The sequence below is a fragment of the Arctopsyche grandis genome, chromosome 12 (assembly GCF_051622035.1).
Source record: "Arctopsyche grandis isolate Sample6627 chromosome 12, ASM5162203v2, whole genome shotgun sequence".
Lineage (NCBI taxonomy): Eukaryota > Metazoa > Arthropoda > Insecta > Trichoptera > Hydropsychidae > Arctopsyche > Arctopsyche grandis.
The window spans coordinates 10,497,501-10,519,022 of NC_135366.1; the positions used below are offsets into that span (position 1 = coordinate 10,497,501).

The 21,522-nt window shown below is 32.7% G+C and overlaps 1 protein-coding gene and 1 non-coding gene across 2 annotated transcripts in view; one reads left to right on the forward strand and one right to left on the reverse strand.

The window, feature by feature from the left end:
- The window catches only part of SK (small conductance calcium-activated potassium channel), a 216,065-nt gene that overhangs the window by 139,762 nt on the left and 54,781 nt on the right, over positions 1 to 21,522 (reverse strand).
- Positions 3,499 to 3,597, forward strand: TRNAH-GUG (transfer RNA histidin (anticodon GUG)). Its single transcript has 2 exons — positions 3,499 to 3,536; positions 3,562 to 3,597. It is a non-coding gene; the product is annotated as a tRNA-His (tRNA).

Consider the following 21,522-nt stretch of genomic DNA (forward strand, 5'->3'; position numbering starts at 1 on the left):
CCAGAGCAGGTTGGGTATTCAACAGAAGAATAAATTCCATATTTTACAAACTGACGTCGATCCTTGAGATAATTTGTGAATAACTGAGAGAGACCATATGAGAAACCATAACCAATTAGTTTATTGATAAGGATGGAGTGATTTACTTTGTCGAAAGCCTTTTCGAAATCCGTGTAAACAGTATCTGTTTGAATATTAGCATCCAAGGAACCTGTTACAAAACCAGAAAATGACAACAAATTTGTGGTCGTTGAACGTTGTGGACGAAATCCATGTTGCTGATCAATAATCATACTCTGGCAATGATTGAAAATATACCTATGAAGTATAATTTCAAAAAGTTTTGCAGAAGAGGATATTATAGCAACCGGGCGATAGTTTCTAATGGAATACTTATCACCTTTTTTATGGATCGGAGTTACTTTCGAACACTTCCATGATACAGGAAAAACTGAAGTCTTCAGCATTAGATTAAAAATAAAAATCAATGGAGGCGAGAGTCCAGGCTCACTACCCTTTAAAATGAAATCTGGAATGAAATCTGGTCCAAAAGATTTAATATTTTTAATTTTACCAAAACCGTAGCGTAAATCAGATAAATGGAACTTGTCAACAGACAATAATGGAAACATGGAGGAATCTAAACTAGGGGAAGTCATAACAGTAGTCGAATCAAAAACCGAATGAAAATAGTTAGCAAAGGCATTTGCGATGCTGTCATGACCAATAAAGTCCTCATCCATATCGTGCATTTTCGTAAGTTTTGAATCTATAATTCGTTTGCTGTTGATGAAGCTCCAAAAATTTTTCGGATTCTGAGCAATTGAATTTTCACAATTAGTAATGTATTCCTCGTAAGCGGAAGTCGAGATCCGCTTAAAAAGAGTACGCAAGTTACAGAAATCAATAAAAAATGTAGGATCTTTATATTTTTTCCATATTTTATGTGCATTATTTTTCTTGTGCATTAATGAAATTATTCGGGAATTATACCACTTTGGGTAAACCCTTGCTTCATTAATTTGACGCTTTCTCATAAAACATTTATCAAATACAGAGTTAACGATACTATAAAAGGAATCAACGGCAGAATTAACATCAACGCACTCATATAGTTTATCCCAATTACAAGCAAAAAACAAACTATTGAGGATCACGAAATCAACACCATCAAACAACCATCCACCCGGAGCCGGTATATTAGCAGAATGAAAATGAGAGGAAGCCGAAACAAGTGTATTTACTTCTAACTCAAGCGCCGGATGGTATGGATCCTCAGGCAGCAAAGGAAATAGGCTTCTAGATACATTGTAGATCTATAGGGCATAGATATATAAGAAAAGTCATATCTCGTCTCTGAACCATTTTTCGTGTCGAACAGTGTTATTAACTACATATGCGTATAGTTTTCAATTAAGTTTTATGAAATGTTCATATGCCAAATCACGTTTAGACCATATATGTATGTATGTATGTGCTTTGGAAGGATTTGCAAGGTTTTCTTTTTCAATTTTTATACGTTTGAGCAACGTCTGACAGCATAGTATTGTTTAAAATAAAATGTATAGTTTGAATTAAGCTTTCTGTATTCCCGGGACACGGGACGGAGCCCGGGATCGTTCCTGGGTTTCCCGGTATCCCGGGACACATGTAAAAGAATTTTTTTTTTTCAATTCAATATATTTTTTATTAATAAAAAAAATATATTTATTTATTAATAAAAAAAATATATTTATTTATTAATAAAAAAAATATATTTATTTATTTATAAAATATAAAAAAGTAAGCAATACATAATATATCTATTAACTGGAAAAAAATTTATAAAACTAAACTTATTTAAAGTAGCTTCTTAAGAATACTAAAATATTTAAATGAGAATCCGAAAGCCTATGTCTAGATTTGGTTAAAAAATTTCCAGCAATGGAAAAAACTCTTTCAGTTTCGGTCGAATTTGGTTTTATTGGTAAAAGGAACGATTTTTTTTTAAATTAACGCTCCTATCAGCCTGTATATTTTAATTTATTTTTTAAAGTCGAGGCTATTTTTATTTACGTTATTTTGTATACATATTTGTCTTTGATAACTCCTTGATTAATTCTTCATTAAAAAAGTGTCTTCCATTGTGGAATCGTTAGTACAAGAAGGATATACTCCCTTTTTAATAGTTTCACCGTATGATATATGTACATTCGCTTTTATTACAACATTAAAAGAATGTTTTGTACGGTATAAAATTAGAATTATTTAAAATTTGTGTTAAAAAAATCAGTTTTAGGTTTTTTCTTTCTTCGATTTTAATTTTCAATTCTCGGAATAATTCATCGGTAAGCTCAAGTCCTTCGGTATCGAGATTTTCCAAAAATAGAATTACAAGAAACGATTTTCGCCGTACGCACAGAATCATTATGCTCATAAAACTTCCACGTTCGGGGAATGCGCTGTACTTAAGTACTGCTAAACAACAAACCTTTGAGAATATTTGAGTATTTGATTTATTGTTTCCCTTCGTGCAATCGTGAAAATTTTGTATATTTTCAAGATATTTTAAAATCCAATTTCCCGTCTTTGAGATAAGAATTCCCGGGATACGGAACAACAAAAATTCCGTGAATTCCCGGGAATGTCAGTCCCGGGTCGGCCCGGGTCAGAAACCCTAGTTTGAATAAATATCCATAAAACTTCAAAGACTTGTCGATGAATATTATATAATATAAGTGTACGTTGTGTGTATTTAATTGATTTTGGAAATTAATTAATTTATGTATTAAAATATATGAAAATTATTTTTATCCGAAAAATATTCCGCTAGATGTCACTGTATGAATTAATAAAAAGATATAAACAATTTGTTCCATACTAAATTAGCGACGTATTGCAACATACAAATGCATATTCAGACAAACATGTTAAATATATAATAAAATGGGGTGATATTCAATTATCACCACACACCAAAATCTCAATAGGCGAGTTTTTAAATGAATTGCTCAACATTTAATGTACTAAAATAAGGGCTAGCGATAGGTACGGTTTTGTGATGGCAAACTCCCAAAGGACCCGGAAGTGTATACGGCGAAATTTTTTCCCGAGAGCGCACCGTCGAAAATTCAAGGCCGGGAAATTTCCATTTTAAGCCGTCGCAAATGTTGTAGTTTTTCCGCGTGTTTACCACAGCAGAGGGCCGAGTTTTCCCCGGGGGAACTGGTGTGGAAAAATAATCGAGAAGTAGGCGGCCCTTTTGCCGCAATTAAGTCGAGCTATGTGCACTAGTACGGCCGACATATTGTCGTACCAGGCCGAGGACCGAGGGACAATGAGGCTCATTTGACCCTCAGAATAGTATGAAATCACAAAGATAATGCTCGGAGCGGAATTTACGTCATTATGTTCCGTCGTACAAAGGGTTATCGTTAATGATAAGCGATTGTAAATTGATATGATAACATTAGTCATCATATGCGTAGATAATACGAAATGTGAGCACTCGGTCTTCGAGGTCCGTTAGCTCAATAGGTAAGAGCGTCAGACTGTGGCAAGCTTACCAAAGCTGCCAATTTAAACTGAAGGTTGTGGGTTCAATTCCCACACGGGCCATTCCTTCTTTAATCATTTTTTTTTATTCAATAATAAAAAAATATTGATTTCAATAGTGTTTCAATAATATTTCTATTATTAAACAATTTTAATATTTAATTGATAGAATTTGTTTTTTTTATATATGTATTAAAACTATTTTAAATTCATTCATCTTTTTATTTTTATATGAAAATTATTTATTAGTATTTTTTTTGGGTATAGTTTGTGAATCTATTATATTGGAATCCATATACATATATGTACATATGTATGTTACAGTCGAAGTGTATTTTCAGTTGTAATACATATCAGTCAACAGGCGTTTTAGGTCATTTAATTCGAATACAATTAAATTAGTAAATTAACGCTCTACGCATGCAAATACACTTTAAAAAATGTGCGCCAGTCGGAATACAACAGATGAGTTTTGATTTATATTTTGATCAGTTGGAATGTACATACATAATTCGCCATATGAATCAATTTGCGTGGGTTAGACGGAATATATGTACATATTTTCCAACTATTAAAAATATATTACAACTCATACACTTCAACTGTAACATGTAATGATAATTATTCTATTTTTTCTCTCTTCTTTTTACAATATTGATAGCATTGTATTGTATATTTGTTATTTTTATATTTATGTAATATTTCCTTCTTTATGTATATTATATTATGTAATTTGTAAAAATCTCTAATTGGGCTCATATGTTATTTTGTTACATTTACCTCTTTATTTTTATACATATACATCTGTTGTCTGTTGATTTTTCAATAAATAAATATATACTAAATACATATAAAGGTTCGATTATATATTTATACGTAACTGCACGTAAGCAGCATTACCAAAAATATGCTTTTGTACATTATATAAGGAAACATTCGTATATAATGTGCATGTGACGTATGTATCTGAAACAGTAGTAGCTGAAACGAAAATATCTATTCATAATATACAGCAGTACATGTCACCGAAACGTATCAAGTAAAAGCGGTGTTCTTTGACAATTGTCGAAATATTCACGCATACATATATGACGCAAATATTCAACAAATATGATGTGACGTCATATTGGCATATGAATATTTTTGGCAACGTCATAGTGTGACGATATTGACCCGACGATATGACACAAGCAATATTGCGCCGTATCATCACGCTCTGTAACGTTTGTATGTATATGTAAGCCGATTTTGTCTTGCACTCGTCGTAAACAAGTATGAACGTGTCTTAAACGGGCGGTACTGTATAGTGTATATAGCACGAATTGATCTAGTTTTTTCTATGGAGTGTCAAGCTGTTGACGTGCAGTGCTGAATAGCATAAACGACCCTTTATACGTTATTAAAATATTTACTTTTTATATAAAAACAACCAGAAAAGAAATAATATATTATTGCATTGAAATAAAATTAAATAAAAAATGCTTTTTTTTAATGTAAATTATTTCGTACAAAAATGTGCGAAAAAAAACTACAATCACCAATGTTATGTTAAGTGTATGCGGATAGCATGTGCAATATTTTGAAAATTAATTCAATACTATTAGCAAAAGTGTGAAATCATTAGTGAATCGTTGAAGTTTTACATGATTCATCAAAACACATACGCAAACATCATGGGTATAAATGTACATATTTACATTGTTTATTGTTTAGTTGGTGAATAAATACAAATAAAATATTTTTGAATTTTCATTATATGTACATATATGTTTGCATGTACATACATATATACATATAGATATAGGTAGTAAATATTCCGATGAAAAAAATCTAGAAGGTTTTTCTATAAATATTATATTATATAATACAACAAAATTTATGCGGAAAATATACGGAATTGAAACGCCTACATAAATTCTCACACACTAGCCGAATATTCAAAAAATAGCTTATAATGCAAGTTCCTATTTAAACACACTGACTTCTAAACACGCAAAGGAGGGGTGTGATATAAAAGTGGGCGGTCGTAAATATCCATAAGACCAGAAGAAAAAATAAACGAAGGAAAAAAATACGTGAAAAAAGAAAAACAAACACTTTCCTCCACTTTTGTTGTTTGTGGTTAAGGAAATAGCCACCGCTCTAAAGCCTTAATACAAATGACACAAAGACGACACAAAAACAATTATTTATAGCGAAAAAGATACGGTCTAGCACGCAAACCGGTCAAATGTAGTAAAAGGATACGCAAGTTTCTACATAGTGAAAAAAATCACGAAGTCACTTAATGCTATTTTTTTTTCAAACATAAAATACATTTTCTGTGCTAATATAATAGTTTTTCGTATATAATCTTCCAGATAAATTATGCTTACACATCTTCTTGATAAATTTTGATATTTATCAAACTTTTCAAGACGAAAGGACTTATCAGTTTGCAACGGCAAAGATTCCAAACTTCACCGAGAAACTTATTATATATGGAGGGTTGATAAACTAGGGTTGAATTTATATATACGTAGGTTGGTAAAGATGAGTTAAATCTTTCAATATTGAATGAGGACCATCTAAACTTTCTCATTGATGGTACATATACATGAAATATATATTATGTATATAACACATATGTACTTCTAATTCCGCCACCGAATTCTTTCATACACCGACCTGTTTGAATAATGATAAAGGGTTCATTTTTGAGGTAAAAAAAAGCTTAGACTAAAGTTCAAGGGTGTCTTGGATAAGTTAGTCATGATAATTGCCTAAGCTCACGCGATCAAATAAACCAACTAAGATGTAATATATAAAATTATGTATCTTGAGATCTTAACTACATATATAGATCCTGATTAGGTAGGTACATAAAATTCTGTACTGAATATTGTACCGTAAATTAAAATAGCGCTGGATAAAATTTATAATCTTATTTAAAGAGAAAAATTTACCGTAAATAATGTACAATAGTTCAGGTGCACCTGTGTTCGAATTGGATATGTAATGAAATATTCATTGCCTTGAACGTTGTCCTATTTAAAGGGTTTATTTTCAGAATGTTACTTTAGGGTCACACACACACAACGGCATTTATCTATCATCTACCGATCGGTCAACCGGTTGAAGGTTGATCGAATAGGAACCGGTACTTTTTTCTAAATAATTTCTGACATGTGTAGGAGAGAGCACGTAACCGCTAATCGGAAATAGGCGAAAATATAAATCACACATTTTATGTACGAACGAGTAAGAGTCGAGATTCGAAATAAAATAAAATGAATTTGAAATGTGAACGGGGTAAACAAGTGGCGGGGTCTTTAATAGCGTGTATCGACATATGGAAATGTTATCGTCACGCACGGTTTACTATTAAAACGGTCCATTTCCTTTGCGCGTACGAGCTTCCGCTATTGGCGGCTATGCGTTTTTCCTGACCTCGGAAAATCATTTTTCCTCGAAAGCAATATATGTACAATACAAACTGGTGAAATAGCACATTCATTACGGAGGGACAAATCGTTTTATTACTTATGTTGTCAATATACATCCATACTTTTGGATCTTTTCTTATTGTACATTTAGAACGCAATGACTAATTATAGTTATTTTTGCCATTCAATTTAACTGGATGGTTAAAAAAATCCACCATTCTATTATCCATATAAAATTATGACTTATTTACATAAAAATAAAAACTATCGAAAAGTAAGATGGCTTTCGTTTACTAAATTTATTGTTTCCAATAAGGACAATAATAGGCAATTTTTATTCATTGGCAAATTTTGAGGTTTGCAAATGTAAGAGTTTCATAAGTTTTTCGACAAATGGAGATTGAGATTTAGATTTTTCCAACTCCAAAGACAACTAAAATGTACATAAACGTATATATGAATGTACGTATATATTTTCAGGTACATCGAAAACAGTGAATTTTATTCTGCATCATAATTTGGTATTTGTCAAAATTGATTAAAATATAAAATTATTTCAAAATAATATAATATTCTGTCAATAGTAGACGTTAGAAACGATTACGATTACGATGATTTTCATAAACTCTGATTACGGTAGTGCAAATATATTTTTTAGAAATTTTATTTTATTTTTAACGGATTGCTCATGATACAGAAAATTTTGTCCACTTGAAGGTGTTTCCAAATTCCAAAATTTGCCGTTTTCTATGTACCCTAATGTATGTATGTACATACATATGTATGTATTTACATATATGCATTCTTCTTATACTACTTAATGAAATCTGTTTTTTTAATAGACTCTAATGCATATTCTTGATAATTGAATATACTATTTTTATTCAAAGGATTAATCAATTGATTATGATTTTTAGATGCAAAATTGCCCAGAAATTATATCCAAAATACCATTTAGGTTTATTAAAATAATTTCTGATCTATTGATCATTTTATGTTTACAATTTTTTTTGTTAGTATTTATTGTATTATTTTAATATTAATGTACAGCATAATAAGAGAAAAAGCTCAAAAATCTATACGCATTAAGAGGGCTGTACACCCGAAACCTTAATTTTGTTGCCGTTCCATTCTTCGATATATATATCGAGTGAATGTATATATTGAGTGATTGCGACAATATCTATTAATATATATATATTGAGTGAATGCGACAGTTGCGCTTCGACCAGATAAAACGTATTTTAAATCGACAAAATCGAGGTTTCGTTTTCTCCCATTTTCTCCTCCGAAACTGGACCAATTTAAAAAAAATCATGATCGGTATGAGAAAGATATTTTCTGTGCAACTATGTGCGTATTTTTTTTTTAAATCGACCGTTAAATAAGCACGCTGGACTCTTTTCATGAGTTTAAAAAAGAAGCGATTGAATAGATGATTGGCGGCTCCTAGCTCTTATAAAAAATAACTAATCAAAAAATTTCTCTAGTACCATAATTGAGGAAGGGAGAAGTGTAATAAGTTTGTATGGATAAGGCGCTGGTGTCCAGCCCTCTTAATGAATGAAATAATATTAATATGTATGTAGGTGTATGCATCTACTAAAAATATTATTTACTACAATTATAGTAAATTCAATACATGGTCACGTCATTTTGATATTTATTGATAATTAAACCATTTTATACACAATGTGTACACGGCGATTAAACATTTACGTAAATAATTTTATTTATTGTACGGAAAATTTATAGGTTTTCCTCGGAAGTTATGTATGAATTTATACTTCGGGAATTTTAATTTAATTGAATTGCGGGTTTCCTTCGAAGGAAACCATCATTCTTCTCGTTCGTATTCTCGTCCGCGTAGGCGACCCGAATAATAATTATCGATCGACATTATCGAAGAATTCGGTCTCTACGTACAAATTCGCCTCGATTGCGATGCATACATAATTCATGACCGAAAATTTTCCGACATACCCCCACACACACGCGCATACAGACCGCGGAAAATGATTATGAAACGTAAATTTACGTACGATGGAAAAAAGAGCTATTAAGAATGTTTATTGATTTGCCGTCGACAAGTCAAACATTCGTTTGATGAAACAAATTCGCCTCGGTCACTACGACGTCATAAAATATGCAAGTGATGGATTGTTTCGTATGAGGCTACCGGAAACGTGTATCGATTTTCACCATCTAAAATTGATACTACATTATAACTGTGAGTACATACATAATTGAATAATATGCAAGCTCGCAAAAAACACACAATTTGGGCAATTTAATGCTGGCGTCTCTACCGCGGCTTTATATACGGCATTGGTAAGGGATTTTCCCCGTCCGGTTGTAATCTATTTCTTGGAAGGGATCAAACCGCAAGGGAGGTGAGGCCGTTGAAGAATGGAGATATGGATACGTGGAAAGCGTGTGGAGAATTTTTAGGGGATGTGTACTAATTGGGAGGGGCAGTTGGAAAAATACGATGGGGCGGAGAATGAAAGCTTGCATTTGACAGTTACGTTATGAATTGTATAGAAGTTCGCAATTTTTTTTCATATACATAGCTATATACATATATACATACATACATTGAACTAAATGTATGCACATATGTTTTGTATTAAAAAAATATTTTTTTATAAAATTGTATAATACATCACAATTATTACCCAGCATTGCACGTGAACAGCTCGGTACAACACTGCACGGAAACAACATACAGCACCGCCTATTTACGGCACGTTCATACTTGTTTTGGACGGGTGCAAGGCAAAATCGACTTACATATACATTGCAGAGCCCGACGATACGGCGCAATATAGCTTGTGTTATACCGTCAAGTCAATATTGTCATAATATTACGCTTCCGAAAATATTTATATGCACATGGCAGCACTTTCGTTAGTACGGGTGCACTCGCCACTAAGACTGATATAAATCATGCGTGAATATTTCAACAATGGCCAAAGAAAACTGATTCTGCTTGATACGTTTCGGTAACATGTATTGCTGTATAATATGAGTAGATCGTGCCGGTTGCTGCTGTTGCATTACACATTATGCAACATATGAATGATATATTATCAGATAATATTTTTCGTACTGCTGTTTACGTGCAGTTACTGGCTTGAGCTGTGCTGGTATAAACTAACCTTAATAAATATCAATTTGTACGGTATTAATATAAAGTTTAAATTGTCTGTAATTTTATTCTTATTTATTCTATTTTATTTTATTATTATAATTGAATGAAATTTAGTATCGCATACATTTAAAATTAGCATAGAAAAAACCTTGTTGAATAATGAACAGTGCGTGCTCGAATAAGGTACGAGATTTCCAATGTGAGATTTCGTTAATGAGCGCTCAAAATATACGTTACTTAATTATACAGAAAAACGTCATGCACGCTTTTCAGAAAGTATACATTCCATAATTCAATTAATTAATTAAATGTGCAAAAAAGTATTATTTAATTAGAATTATATATACATATGTCGCGACAGCGATCGAGCACGCCATCCGCATATGCATTCTTCCCGTACGTGTTTCTTGTCCCGACCGGGCTGCGTTCGCAGTTGCCGGGCACATTTTCCACTATTATTAGTGGCATGTATAGTTCGAATCGGAAGCGGTAAATCGAGATCGCGATCGTATCGGTTTCGGCGTCACGCGCTCGAAATGGCAACGCGAGAGATTCCATTACCGCGGAAAGCTTCGTTTTATTTTCCGCCCAGTAATGGCATGCAATTCTATCACTTTTCACGCGCGCGTGAGCTTTTCAACGAGACAAGCTTTTCTTTCTCTCTGCGATGCGAAAGTGAACGAGAAAGCTCTTGGAGCGGTCCCGGTTCAGACGGAGTGCGAAAAATTTCAAAAGCATTCAAGATTCGTATTATTCCTTTTTTTCCGAAATACACACATATGTGCATATGTGTACTAAGAATTGTACGATTTTATTTTTTATTATTATTGTTATAAGAAATTCACATTATATATCATATATAAAACGTAGTAGGGTTTTCATTAGGTTGATTTAAAGAAGAAAATAGTATTTGTTTAATATTTTTTTTGCAGAAATAATTTTTAATACAAAGATTAAGAATGATTAGAATGAAACAATGTTTATATTTTATATGAGTGGCGAATCCGAAATAAGGAGGGGAGGGGGGGGGGGGATGCTAGGGACATCTCCCAAAATCAAAGTAGAAATATAATATTAAAACACTCGTTTTGTCTAAAAAAATGACGACTAGAGTAACTAAAGACCTTTGTAATAAAAAAGTAAGCTATATTTATATAAAATTATATCGCGCGCTCGTATTACCATTATTAACCTATGCTTCACCTGTATGGAATAAGACCTCGAATACTAACCTTTCCAAACTCCAAATAATACAAAATAAATCCCTAAAAATAATTTAATATACACCCGAAAAAATTGCATGCCATAAATAATATTCCGTTTGTTACAGACATTACTAACAAACTAACCAGTAGATTCTATGACAGAATCACTAATAACCATTCTAACACACTTGAGAAGAGTCTCGGTGATTATAACAAAAAGTCTATATTTTTCAGGTATATACCTAAGCACAATCTGCTTTAGGTCATCGACTTTAGAGATGTATTATGAGCATTTATAAGAATTATAAATAGGTTTTTGAGCTCTTTTTCCTATTACGCTGTACATATTAGCATTATAATAATATAATACTATGACTACTAACAAAATTAATTTAAAATTGTAAAATAGAAAATGATCAGTAGATCAGTAGCTATTAAAATATATATAAAATGTATTGTGAACATAATTTAGTAATAATAAAAAGCATTTAAAAATCAACATCAAGCATTTTATTCATTATATAAATTTTTGAAAATACATTTACAAAAAAAAAAAATCCCGATTAAGGTTAAGTCACACAGAGAAGGAAGCGGTACATGATTTTTTAGATAGTTTTGCACATCATAAAAGAAATAACACTAGTGTTTGAAATTTATCATACATATTATACATTAAAAAAATTTGTATAATCACTTGAGCCGTTTAGGAGATAATTTAATAGAAAAGTAAAAAAAAAGATCTATAGGGGGGATACACCACTTAAAGTCATCCTAAAAATTAATAAAAAATCACGTCATTTCAGTAACTAATACTAAGTTTTAGTGAAAACGGTGTGATAGGACACACAACTAACATATTAACATCACTCATACATCTTTTCTAAACCATGAAAACATGATCACAAAACTTCTATCTATTGTTACTACGTACATAAAGTAGATAAAGTAAAAACGTTGGTAGGTCAAATCTGTACCGTCGCGTCACTTTGCAAACTTCACCCCCTGGAGTGCTTTCAGCAATCGATAACGGCGATTCTCATATTTGAAGAAACGTGGGAGACACTTTTAAATAACAAAACTTTAATTAGTTATGACATGAAACCCTCACAGCTTGAGTATACCTACGCGTCCCTTGCCACACTTTTCAGTACTGTTGTACACCTTTGTTGTACATTTTATCTTAGTTAGTTAATAATTAAAATTAAAATTAAAATCAAATAAAATGTTTCCTGGCTACTATATAAAGTAAAATTATAATATAAAGCTTTATGTCAGCAAAAATATGTTGCTTTTTATATACCAACATATGTACATATGTATGTACATGTGCACATCAGTTTTTTCCATATGTTTGTAGGTTTATGTAAGGTTCATTCGTAATATGAATACATATATTGGTATATTTTTTGGGTCAAATATGTATTTAGCTTCGGTAAGGGGATTATGCATTCAACTTATACTAAATCAATTGGTTTCTATAAATGAACGATACTTCATACAATGCTTATAATATTTTCAAACTGGAATTAACGGCCAAAGATTTCGCGATTAAGTCATACTCGACGCAAAATTCTCGAGCGAGGCACGCAAAATTTTCACGCTACACCGTGAAAAATCGAGAGTGACGTTAAAAGATTTATTCCTTCGAAAATAATCTCCATTCGGAAATAATCGCACAAATGATAAGGTAAAAGTCACTTCGTCGAAAATTTCCATATATTTGATATTACATACTTACGCAGAAAAAAAAATCCGATCGCTGATTAACGAACGCGTTTTGGTATCGATCATAATAATGTACGAGGGTCTGTTTTATTATGATCGTATTCGTTGCGAAAAATGGCGATTTTTACCTAGCTAATAAATTTCCCGGGAACGATGTCATTTTTATTACTCAAACCATAAAGACGATAATGCTTTATAAATATCGTAGAGAGTCCTTCCGCTTTTACTACGTAAAGTGTGATTTTAGAATCAAATTAATTCAGCCCAATAAACCACACACGCCCATAAATATTTTAATACTCCTGTTATGTGTACTATATGTATAATATATTATGTTAAAGTTTGCCCGTATTCAATGAATAAAATGAATGATTCGATTGTGAGAAAAAAAAAGGAAAAACGCAAAGGTTAAAGTTTTACAACAAACACAACAGAGTAGTTAGGAAATGGACTAATGTTATGTCCACGTCATAAATACATTTCCTTTTTACAACAGGAAAAAGAAAAATACACTCACAAAACAATTCACCATCGATTTTCTTATCTTATCTAAGCCACATACTTCAAAGAACGTACACAACTGACCCATATAGATTGTATCGTCGTAGATTTTCTCATAAAATTATATGTGCTCGGTAAAAAAAATCACCTCAAGCTCGTTGCATAAACAAAGACATGACCTATGTATGTATATATTATATATATGAAATTATACGTATCCGCAATGTCCACTGTTAAATAAATATTAAACGTCTATGTCAATTACATTAAGCATAATGAAGGTAGTCCAATTAATGTCAAGGAAATTGCAGTTTGAAGAATGGACTTTGTTTGTGAAAGGGGAGTAGAATAATTAGCATTTAAGATGTAGAAGATGTAATTTTTACCGACTTGTCTGTAAATTTTATTAAATGAATAATCCAGTGACATATTTCAACATTTCTATAATTCAAGAAAAATTGGAGAAACATTTTCAAATTTAATTTTATCCGAATGCAATTATGTATAGGCAATTTGTATGGTGAGAAAAAATAAAGATTAAGAAGAACATCAAAATTTTAACGGAAAAAGTTTGCAAAAGCACCGAAGAAAAAAAAAGGACTATCGAAAAAGCACTTTACGCCCCTTCGATACATTATCGCAACACGGTGGTCCATAAGTCACGCGCATAGGCGAAACAAAACGCAATAAGAAGAAAATAAATATTAGAACGACACTCGCCGACGCATACGTGAAATATAAATACAAAAATATTGCAATAAGTATGTACATAAGAAAAGTTGGCGTAATAATTCTTCTTTATTTGACAATTCGATCTCGGAAGTTCAAATTGAGTACGCGCGCTTTTATTGAGACCAAAGTTTTCCGTTGTTCGTCGAACCATCGATATTATATCCCAAGGGGGGAGACGAGATAGGCGACATTTATCATACGCAATGAACATAAATTTGTGTGTGCACAAACTATAATACAAAGAAAAAGGGAGCGAGTCTAATCGGGGAAAGAAATCAAGACAGTGGAAAATTTAATCATACTCTACGCCGATCCCCCTCTCGTTCACCATGAATGTTTCTGGGTCAGACGCTGATTAAAATTCCATCTGGAGACTACGCCGCTCAACTGCTATGGCATAACAGACTGCGATCTCTGAAAAGTCTCTCAATTGAATTAATCATCGCTTTGTCCGAATCCGTCCGTCTGAGATCGACAGACGTCCGCGCAAAAACGTTAAAGCCACCTTCCTTTAACACAACTGAGATGTACGTTTGAGATAATATAATATTTCGGGTTCAAAGTCTATCTAACTAATTTTGAATAAATTTCAAAAAAGATACCTCTCAACCTGAAGCTTTTAGGGTTTATGATATTAAATGTTAATTTTTGCTATTTAAAAACGCGTCTTGTAATCTTAGATGGGAAAAGCGTTCGTATGCCAATGAGCTTCTACACTTCTTTAAGATTTTCTTCAAATCTCCAATCTTTTTTATCAAAGGATTTAAGTATTAAGTATAGTTTGCATAATATAGAAGTTCATATGTATATTCAACTTGAAAACTTCTTATAAAAAAACTCAAATATGCATATATCATCGTACTATAAAAAATTATATAGGTATGAAGAATTTAAAATAAAGCTTAGGCAAAATGGTTAAAACGGCAAAAAAATGGGGAAACTTTTCTCGATGGGATTTACTTTACTATGAATCTGAGCAATTTATGTACGAGTGGATTCTACATCGATGTCGATAAACATCGGCACGATTTGAAACTGCTCTCAAATAAATAAGTCAGTATCAAAATCTGGTAGATTGGCCTCAGACAAAAGGGGGAAATAGGGTACAGAAAAGTGCAGAAAAAAAGTCGATCGGGTATCGGAAAACGACTAAGACCGTACACCCCTTTATTTGCCGAAAGCGACCACCAACAAAAGGACGAACAAAGGGGGAGGGTGGAAAAACCAACCCATGGACCAACCCACCCCCTTCGGGAGCGCGGAACTCTTTTATGTCCCACCGACACAAACACATTTTATGTCCACAGCCAGGCGAAAGTTGTTAAGTATTATGCGGGAGTATATATGCTTCTTTATGCCTAACTATTCGCCCTGTAAGTTTCCCTTTGTTAGGCAATTATTCTGCTTATACGGAAAAATAAGCGGTCTAGGTACACGAACGCAAAAATATTATCAGATTCTTGCCCAATCACATTTCAAGTCGCGAAAACGTCACGTACATATATTTACACACACATAAAAACTGAATTCGCATATTTATTCAATACGGAATATCCGGAAATGTACGAGTATACATATGCAAACAACACAAGGATTCAAATAGTTTCTGAAGTGATTTCCACGACAACATACTGACAGAATTTGTATACAAATCCATAGAAAAACTCCAAAATGAGTTTCGAAAATTGTTTATTTTCACATTCAGAGGACCCAAATATGTAAAAAATGATGCATTTATTATTATTTATGTTGTTAGTCAGATATCTTCAAATGAAAGATACAAATTATTGCACAAAATGCATACAATTATACGATACATATGAACAGATATAATCAAAGTTAGTTTAATTTATGTAAATTTACAAAGGCAGATTTATTTAGCTGTAGATTCCTAAAATCTATTTCACGAATGTTTGCAGTAATGAGAAAGATATTTCACGTTTCCGATTATGGAAAACGTAAAATCTTGAAATTTTTTATATTCGATGAACTTAATCTAATATATAATTTCGAAAGAGACTTTGTATGTAACATTGGTTGGTTATTGGTTGGTTGGGTGGGAACAACATTTTTATTTTTATTTTCAACGATTTTTTTTCGATTCATAGGTGCCTAATTAAAGTCCCCGGGGGTGAAGCCTTAGGGGGCAAAGCCTACCCGACTTCTCTTCGGATTCTGGTAATCATATAATTTCGAAAGAGTATATATTTATGTTTGTTCGTGAGAGTCAATTTAATAAAAAAAACAAATGGGTATTTAAATAAATTTATATAAAATAAAACTATTCAAATAAATTTAATAAAATGTTTACTATTAGATTAGTCATGTTTAAGCAGTTTATATCACAAATACCGAGCGAAGCCGGGTAAAACCACTAGTTATAAATAAATACGTTGAGCCAAATATTACATTATATATATGTATAAGCCCACTTTAGAGGTCAAATAAGTCAACCAATAAAGCCCTCTACATGAGGCCACCACCCCTCCCAACGAATACAGTCTGAGAGACCCTTTCGTCAGAGAACGAGACAGATGTCATTACATTATATAAATTATATTAAAAGATCAAACTAACGATGAGAATTTCCAAAGAAGAACAAGAAATCAAACAAAACGACTTCTTATCTGTCAGAACCCAACCATCACATTGTCACGAAATCGTGCACTAATTTCCGTCAAAAGACGTACCTACTACGTCCATTTACACGGGTCACAATTAACCCCCTCGCGGACTAAATTCACCTCGCAACAAAGAGATCGAATCAAATCAACCGAACAGCGAGCGAAAGTTTCCAAAGACCGATTAATCCGCGTTAGACGGAATGCCTGACCCCTTCCGTTCCGTCGTCCACCCCTTTCCCATTTCCTCTTCCGCAGGCCGTGGTCGGTGAAGGGTTGACAGCCACCCTTCGTAAAGGGTAAGCGATTTAATCCCCCGACGTCAAACTTCGGCACGGGGTCCCGTCTTGCGGTCGAAAGCTCCGCGGAATATGGTGAATTGAGGCTTAGTCAAATGACCAATGCCGTGACCTTATCCGCGCAAGGTTGCTTGCCCCAGCGCATGTTCATCATGACCCCATCACCCATCTCCACCCCCACCCCCTCCCATCGAAAGCCCTTAATCCATCCTGAACTCATATACCCATAATAAATAATATAGTGGCCTTAACGTGCGTAGTATTACGGTTTATATTGAAAAAATACGAATATTAAAATTTCAACGCTTATTGTATGTACATCTGTATGTACACGTGTATTATATTACGCCGAGAAAATATTATTTTTGATAACGCGGGAAATTTGTCGAGAATACGATAGTAAAATTTTTGTGTCAAAAAAATGTATTATGGTTTGAATACGAAAAATATTTCTATTTCTGAGATATATCTCTCCAGAGGGAATATATTTATTTACTTTCGTTCAAAATAGAATCGTGTGAATTCAATTTGACTGTTTTGAGATATGAAATAGTCAAATTACCTTATGAATGTACACACATATGTACATGCATAAAATGGTTTAATTCCAATAATTTAATTAATTTAAAATATTAATCTATGTAGAAATTGGCATCGAGGAGTGAATTTCTGGAATATATCTTCATATTTAAAACAGATTCTTCCCATATTTAAAGTCATGATTCGTTAAGGAACAATATGTGAATCGTTATGATGATTGGCATGGAGGAAACAAGAAGATTAAACAGAATTTCAGCACGTTTACAGAACATATAGACAATTATTGGAACATCTTCATGGATTTTCCTGATAATGCCCATCAGTCATGAAAAAAACTACTTAAAAATCTTGTTTTAAAAACTATTTTCACCAGAACGATAACATGAAATTTCATCTATACAATTAAAACAGTAATACATATTAAAAAAAAATTGATACACTATATGAGTTATATAATATTTGAAACATTTTTTGTTGAAATAAGTATGTTTGAAAGTATTAATGAATGTGTACATATATAAACATATAATCAGTTTAAAATTTAATCAGACTAAAACTTTTAAGGAAAATGCTTTGCGGAATGAAAGTTAATGAATTAAAATGAAATGATACATTCATAAATTTAATATTATATTAATGAGTTTTCATATAAAATGGCCGGCAAATGGCAATAAAATCGATTGAACTAAAATATGCTTCGTTTATATGTGCATAGAATTCACTCATGCACCACTAATTACTATTACGGAGCACATGAACATATAAAATTTATATAAACTATGCGAATTGCACTATAAAACCATCAAAAAACACCAATTCTACAATCGACATATAAAATTGTAGATAAATAACTACTACATCCAGTGCGATTACACAAGTAGCGAACATTAAAGGAAATAAACGCACGCCAGGACGATGGATTGATCGGCCTCTTCGGCACAATTAAAGTTCGAGGCCATCGAAAAATCAATCAGGTTCAAATTTACCTCCATGTCCGATATTGATGTGACCACCATAACCCTCTCACCCACCCCTTGACCGCTACCCCTAAACTAAAACCTTCGATTCTAAGGCCGACTAAGCCAGCGTTGACAAGTCTGAACTGTGTCAATTAGGCCTGCTTCGCATTATATATTTAACAGTAGAACCGGTGCACAGTTAGTCATTCGATCTATATTTAACTGAGAAATCGTTCAGACGTGTCGCCGACCCCCCTTCAACCCCCCATGGTTGCGAGTAGAGAAGATCCAGACAAACACTATTCTTGTGAATCGAATCGAAGAGCAAGCGAGTACACTGCTCTAATCTAGATTAAGCTTTCTTGGGAAGATCGTGGGATTTGTTGTTTAATTTGTATTCGCTCTGGCGAGATTAAGCACGACGACGTCGTGTTTATATCGAATCGTTTCGATTTAGCACCCGTTTGAAATTTAAGCTTCTTACTATGTATTATTATACTATTATTCGAGTGAGCATTGACAAATTCATAAATGTTAGCCCTTCAGATTATACTGATTAAAATGTCATTATAGCATTCAAATTCATATTCAAATTAATCTACCTATTCGTATTAAATAGCGAAACATATAAAAACCCTCATATTACAAGTGTAAAGTACGGCGAGTAAATACATACATTACATAAAAGCAATGTCGAAAGCGAGCACAAAAGAATTTTGCACGAGTTTGTGGAGGCTTTGAATTTTTCTCCTGCCCTTATGGAACATTTTCTTTTTTAAGCGGCCATAAAATTGGCCGAATGTGTCAGAATCGTATATCGAATATTCACTGTCTCGTTAGTGTAGAAAGAAATTCTTATATCTTATGTATGAAACGTGCGACTCGGAGATGGGTTTGACGTGGGTGCAATTTCTATATAAGGAATGCTAACGGAAAAAAAACTGAGTGTGGGTTATCCTTTCATAAAATATAAAAAAACACTATTTTATTTATGGCATGAAACATTTTCAAAATCCTTGTACGCCTACAAAAAAAGTTTAAATAATATAAATATCTCGACACTGAGTGAGTTTTATGCGCTACACCCGTAACATAATAAGCAAACTCAAATAAAATATATTCAACTCACCTTTTGAATAAGAAAATAATAAAAAAAAACATGGGAATTTAAGTCAACAGTGTAAATAAAATAATATTAGGTTAAAAGGGAGCATTTAAGATTATAAAGACAATTTTAGGTTGTCAAAATTGTACGCGAAAATCAACCTTGGTACTATGATAAGAGACTTTTATTTCCGGATGAATTTATACTAATTCCTATTAATAGCCTAGAAATATATTAAATATATTCAGAAAATATTATGTACGTTTGTTTATATTACCGAACTGTACAAGAGGAAACAATTTGTTTTATTCCAAATAATAGCAGTCGAAATGTATAGAAGAAATTTTCCAATTTGACCCAAGGAGGAGACGCCAAACGATATTATATTACATATAAAAATAATAATACGAGATACGACGATTTATTTACGCCGACCCTGCTGAATAAAAATTCGGTTATGGACGAACGCCATCTCACCCAAATTTTTACCCTGCCGCATTTATTTCGACGTACATACATATCTCCGAGTTACACAATAGATATTTCGTAATGATGGATGCGAGCCGTGTTCAAATGAGCTTTTCCATATTTGAATTGTAAATCTAACAGTTTCACGCGTGCGAACTTGTTTTTCCACGAAGAAATTTCCCGTCTCTTCCTTTTTATTTCATTTTTTCTCTCGCTTTCGCCACACTTTTTTCTCGCAACCGACCTCGTACCGCTCCTCAAACACGCGTGTTATTCAAATGCGGCATAAGGTGAGGCGGTCGCTCAAAGACAGATAGGCTCTATCTTGGCTTTCCAGAGGAAAACTATAAGTAGTTTGTTACGTCACGAGTTAGAGTTGTGAAGAGAGACGATTGTTTGCGGATGATAAACACCCTGAAGCTGACGGCACGTGTCGGATATTAACCATCGAAGATGCGCTCGATAGTAGCTATTATTCAATGTGAAATTTAAACATCGAACATTCGACTTAAATTGATTAAAACGAACCTAGATTAAAATGAATTTTCTTCATATACATATAATGGCTTGAAAAAAATTTTTAGTGTTTCGCAATCGTTACTTCGTACCAATAATCTCAACATTTTTGCAAGAAGGGCTGCAGAGTGCAGTTTGACCACCATCGTTGGAATATTTGCAAGATTAGGCGATGAAGATGACAATGTAATGTCGGGACAGTCAACCTTCCTGGTTGAATTGAGTGAAACAGCAGCAATATTGAGGTGTACTGTAATCAACTATTTAGTTTTGCTCGATGTCTTGAGAAGAGGAACATCTACATACATATGTACGTAGATGTTATATGACGTAGATTTTATAGCGGCTTCCGTAGTGGAAGAGTTGAGTGACAAGAGTTGTCGCACAGTGTTTTCAATTCTTATTTTGTGTATAATAATTATAAGTAATGATGGTATTTGGTACTTTTACTTTTATACAAAAGTTTGACCATAGGTGCCACCATTGGCGTGGTTAATATATGTATAATGGATAAATAAATACCAACTTTTTAAAAATATTGCTATACTCAATGTTTCTGTTTTTAATAAATACATAAGTAAATAAATATTTTTGTAGAAATATAATGAATGAAAAAAAAAAATGACAATGAAAAGCGTTTTATAATTGAATATTCATAAAAAAAAATTAATTTTCATTATAGATAGTACATATGTTTTTTATGGTCTGTAAAATTTGAAATACCTTCCATTTATTAGA